Genomic DNA, 6,000 nt, shown 5'->3' with positions numbered 1-6,000 from the left:
CATGCACTGGGCACTGTGCTGAGTGCTTTGCTCTCATCCTATCTACTCTCACAATGGCCTTCTCTGAAGTAGGCTTGGAGATCCCAACTTAACAGATGGGGAAACTCAGGCTCAGGGGTGTGACGTGACTTGTCCACCCAGGGAATAATTTGCAAATATGAGAGAAAACCAGACTCATCTAATCCCAGAATCAATGCTCTTTCTGTTAATAATACAAATAGTAACTAAGATTAATGGGGCACACACTATGTGCCAAACCCTTATAACAGAATTTTGTAGAAGCTCACTTATTTAATCCTTACAACCATCCCATGAGACAGGTACTATTATTACTGGCATTTTATAGAAGAAGAAACTAAAGCACAGAGATGTTAAGGATCTTACCCAATGTCACACAGCTGGGAAGTGGCAGAGGGGGGATTTGAATCCAGTTGGTCAGGCTCCAGAGCCCTTTATGTCTTTCAGAGTCTATTGCTCCCCATCATATAATGCCAAGAGAGCAGGTGCTGTAGGAAGTCAGAGCAGGGAAAGAGCACTGGACTCAGGCAGAATTTTCACAGACTTGTTGGGAGGATTATATGAGCTCATTCAGCCATTCAGTAAGTATGTAAAGAGCACCTGCTATATTCCAGGCAATATACTATGCTTTGGTGATACAATGATGAGCAAAAATAGACACATTGTTCCCATTGTGGAGCTTACAGTCTTATGGGAAGAGGAGTCTAAACAAATAAACAACCCTGCAAGCTGAGATAAAAGTGCGGAAAGAGAGAAATGCTGCTCTAAGAACATGTAATGATGGATATGGACCTAGACTCGGGTTGAGTGAGACGTGGTCAGGGAAGACGTCCTCTAAGGATGAGTGCAGTTACCTAAGCAAAGAGGGATTGTGAGAACACCTAGGTTGAAGGGACAGCATAAGCAAAAACCCTGTAGTGGAGAGAATATGATACTTTTGAGAACAGACAAGCCAGTATGTCTGGAGTAGAGAGAGTGAAGGGGAAAGACAGGAAGCATCACTGAATGATTTAGGACAGGAGTAGGAATGTGTGTGAAGGGGTAGGTGGGTGGGTGGATTCAGATTAACATTTTTAAAAGGCTACTCTAGCTACAGTGTGAAAACAGAACGGAAAGCAGGAGTGAATGATGGGGGTGCCTTTCAGAGGATATTGCAGTAGCCTATGGTGGCTTGGATCGGGGAAATGGGAGATGCACAAGACCACAGGATCCAAATCATACTTAGAATCCCAAACTGAGAGGACTTGGTGATGGCTTGAGATTTGACGTTGATAGTAAGGGAGATGCCTGCAAGGATTCCAGGTGTCTAACTTGCCAGAGGCAGGGGCATTTGTTGAGGTGGGAGCAGTGAATTAGGCTGTACGAGGCTTCCAGTCTGCTCATTGAGAGGGTTCTGGGCAGTTGGTGCGGAATCTGAATCTCAAATGGTCATTAGTCCCATTAAAAAAAAAAAACTAGAGATAAAGCTAAACTGAGCCAAGAGACAATCATCGGGCAGCTTCCTTAATGGCCTCCAGACAAATTCAACCTGGGCAAGAGAGGCACTGATGACGGGGCCGGCTGGGTGAGAGCACACCAGGTTGGTCTAGAGACAAAAGTTCCCGCAGGTGTCCCTGACTCTCTCCAGCAGGTTGCAGGTCCCGGTCGGTACCTTGCTGTGCAGGGGGTGGCCAATTTCAGGGTCACAGAGCCAAAACAACTGCTCTCAGTCTCTTAAAAGAAGATCATGAAAGTTTCTTTTCAACACTTTGCCTGAGTCCCCAGTTCTGAGGTGGCCCAGTCAGCCAGCCAGAAGCAAGAGTTCTCAGAGGGGAGGAATTTTGCACCCAGGGAACATTTGACAATGTCTGGAGATAATTGTGGTTGTCACAATTGGGGGAGGAGTGTTCTACTGGCATCTAGTAAATAGAAGTCAAGGATGCTATCAGACATTTTCCAATGCACAGGATAGCCCCCCCTTCCCAACTGTCCAGCCCCAAATGTCAGCTGTGCCAAGGGTGAGAAACCCTGGCTTAAAGCCAAGGCTTTGAAATCAGAGAGGCCTGGGTTTGAATCTTGGCTTTGCCACACATTGGCTAGTTCATCTTGGGCAACTTGTCTGAACTCTCTGAGCCTCAAGTTCTCCATCTGTCAAATGGGGTCAATAGTAATGCATACCTCAGAAAGATGACGTGAGGAATACATGAGATAACTGGCTACAAAGAGCCTGAAGCAAATGTTCTGCTCATCTTCCATGTGAGCAGGGCCTGGGCTGGACTTGTTCTTGATCTACCTCCCAAAGCTAAGTCCTCAGTATGCGGGAGAAGGGAAAGCAGGGTGGTAAGAATGAGGACCCTGGAGTCAGGGCGCCAGTCTGGACTCCATCTCCTACCAGTAGCGAGACCCGGGGAAAATTGCTCATCTCTTGAAGCCCCAGCTTCCTCATCTGTGAAATGGAGATGATCACATAGGGTGGTTGTGAGGACTAAAGGAGCTAACGTTGTAAATGTCTTAGCACAGAGTCTGGTGCATAGTGAGGAGTGGATAAGTGTGAACCAATGTTATAAAAGATAAGAATTAGTGCTGCCTCATTTCCCAGTGGCAAACAAGCTAGCAACCAAACTGAAACTTTGTAACTCAGGGTTTCCAGGGAAGTTCCAATTTCAAATACTCTGTTCATGGTCCCTATGAGGGCTTTGATTTGCCAGAGTGTACACACCTATTTTCATTTCAGAAAATATGGTCTCTATCTGGATTATAATAATAGTGCTGGGCTTCCCTGGTGGCGCAGTGGTTGAGAATCTGCCTGCCAGTGCAGGGGACACGGGTTCGAGCCGTGGTCTGGGAAGATCCCACATGCCGCGGAGCGACTGGGCCTGTGAGCCACAACTACTGAGCCTGCGCGTCTGGAGCCTGTGCTCCGCAACAAGAGAGGCCGCGATAGTGAGAGGCCCGCGCATCGCGATGAAGAGTGGCCCCCGCTTGCCGCAACTAGAGAAAGCCCTCGCACAGAAACGAAGACCCAACACAGCCAATAATAAATAATAAATAAATAATAATAAATAAAAAAATTAAAAAGAAATAATAGTGCTGTTTATTCAGTCCTCTTGTGCTAATCACTGTGCTAAGTACTGCTCAGATAAGCCCCTCCTCTCCAGGAGTTTCTAGATCATCCAGCTCAGAGGTAGAATGTTGCAGATGTGAAATCTAAGGATCAAAGTGCCCGTAAGTAATTTGCAGTTAGAGGCAGAGCAGAGGCTGGATCTCATCAGTACTTGAGAATCCCAGCTAAGGCCACTTCCACACGTATAATAAGGGTTCTTCTCACTTCCACAGCCCTGGGTTACATTTACCTCACTGATGTCATTGAGGGTTAAATGAAATAATCCACGTTAATGTCTTAGCACAGTGCCTGGCATATAGCAGGAACTAAATGTTAGTTATTATTATTTATGGTATGGGCACTTTTAAAGGACATGTAAAATAAATATCTTTGAATCTCATAAAAGTACATTTCCAAAGCTTACATCAAGCCCCATATAGCTAGAAATGAAACAGGATCTTTAAAATGTAACCCTGGCATAATTTAGTCATCTGGTTCCACTTACTAATATCAGGGAGTCTTTATCTTTTGTTTAGTGTGCGCACGCGTGTGTGTTTCTTAATGTCCATGGGTTATTGAGGCTCCAGATTCTATGCAGGATCTCAAACTATCTGCCCCTCTGGGATTAGGAATGTAAGAAGGGCCCAAGGTAATAGGCAGGAGTTGCTGGGACCACATGAACCAAACAATCATGGAAAGTTCCCTCAAAACTTATCCATTATGCCATTCAAGTGATTTCCAGATCCAGCTCAAAAAGCCAGAGTGGCAAAAGAGCATTACAACTACAGCCTTGACTCTCATAGACCTGCATATGAACACAAGTCCTGCCGAGGTTACCAGGGGCTATGTAACCTTGGGTGGTCATCTCATCTGTTTGAGCCTCAGTTGTTTCCTTGGTTATAAAATAGCAATGATAATAGTATTAAACTCAGTATATGTTAAATGTTAGTATTATTAAAAGAAGTAAAGAATAGCAAGTTATCGGGGTTGATAAATGAAAGAGAAAAAAGATTGGGGTTTGATGAGGGAGTTCCATTAGTTATCTTACTAGTCCCAAGTCCCAGCTCTGCCATTTGACTGCGTGACCTGGGCAGATCACTCACCTCTCTGAGCCAGTTTCGTCATCCATAAAGGGGACCCATAATACCCCACATGAGATAACCAGTGGGCAAACACTTTGTTAGTGATAAAGCAAAAGACACGTTTGTTGTGGCTATGGTCCCTTTTCAGAAAGAATTTTCACCATCTCACAAATATTTATTGAGCCTCAATCGTAACTTTAAAATTTTGTGATGCCCTCTGATATATCCTGTTTTATTCCATTCTACTTTTTACTATTATTCAATTCTATATATTCTAAAGAAATAAAAAAAGCCGATAGAAACCAAGCTAGTCATGTCCACCAAGTATTTCTGGATCTCTGCCTTTGCGGCACAGGTTAGGATCGCCCTGCCCCCTTGTGGTTAAGCAGAGCCATGTGACTAGTTCCAGCCAATGAGCTGTGAGCAGAAACAACAGGTGTCACTTCTAGGCCAGAACATTTACTTGCCAGTGCCATATCCTCCAGAGCTCTGGCTTTCCCTCTAGCAAGGTGACTGACAGTCATCTAGATGGCAGCTGCTCCATCAGCCAGAGTCCCTGTGTGACTATGACGAGCAGGGCCTTCTGCACATCTGCATTGGCTGCACCGGCACGGAGCTTACACGAGAAATTAATAGGTGTTGTGTTGAGGCACTGAGACCACGGGGCTTTAAAAAAGTTTTTAACTTAAGGAAATGTTTGAGGTTAAATTAAATTTAATAATATATTTTATTTAATCCAATATATCCAAAATATTATCATTTCGATTATTATTTTAAAAATAAGTAATGAGATCGGCTACATTTTTTTTTTTTACATGCCAGGTCTTCATGATCCAGTGTGTATTTTACATTTATAGCACATCTCAATCCAGACTAGCCACATTTCAAGTGTGCCATAAGCCCCGCGTGGCTAGTAGCTACTGGACTGGACAGCACAGCTATAATGGCTAATGACCCTCATTTTGAAGCACACTATTCTAAGGTGGCTGAATACATAAATCTTTATCCCATTTCGGAGGATCTTTAGAAAAGGAAGTCCGGTGTCTCGTAACATAGGTTGTGGCTAGATTTTAGTTCTATTTTTCCTCATTTCGTCTGCAGTGGGGGGACTTCTTCTTCCAGGATAACAAATGGCTGCCATTTCCCACCCTTCAGCTAATTCACTCACCCCTACTCTTCCTCCAAGAAATAAAGGTGGCGGGGGGGGGCTTTCCAGTGGCCCAGGTTAAAAGTAAAGAAAAAAACTACGATTATTTAGAATGTTCTCAATACCCATGGTATTCCAGGAGTAGATTCAGAAAACCCCAGGTGGAGGTGAGGGTAGGGGAACAGCCGATGCACTTTCCCTCCACAGGATATGAACTGTAGACTTCAAGGTCATGAGGAATTATGGGGCGCTGGGGGCAGAGTAGGGGGTAAGGGTGGGAGGAGGGTGAATTTGATTTCATACCCTGGGGTAGATAGGATCCCTTCTGACTTTGGATGTTGGCTTGGGACCTATACTCAAGGATCAAGGGTTTCAGGTAAATGTTAGTTCCTCTTCTATTAATTTGTTATTATGTGTGTGTTATTGTTGCTATACAGCACCCACTGCTTAGAAAATGTATTTCTTCAATTTCCCACTACGTCAGGAGCATTTTCCATGAAGTTAAATATTCTTCTGCCGCATCATTCTGACAGCCGGATAGGATATTTTAAACGGGTAGCCCAAAATTTGTTTACCCAATCCGCTGCTGTTGGACATTAAGGTCATTCCCATTCTTAATTGCATTTACCACTGTTACAATGCCTCGGCTCCTACAGAAGGCATGGTCAGAG

The sequence above is a fragment of the Balaenoptera musculus genome, chromosome 1 (genome assembly GCF_009873245.2).
Source record: "Balaenoptera musculus isolate JJ_BM4_2016_0621 chromosome 1, mBalMus1.pri.v3, whole genome shotgun sequence".
NCBI lineage: Eukaryota > Metazoa > Chordata > Mammalia > Artiodactyla > Balaenopteridae > Balaenoptera > Balaenoptera musculus.
The sequence above is the reverse complement of the archived record's forward strand: the minus strand, read 5'-3'. Positions refer to the sequence as shown.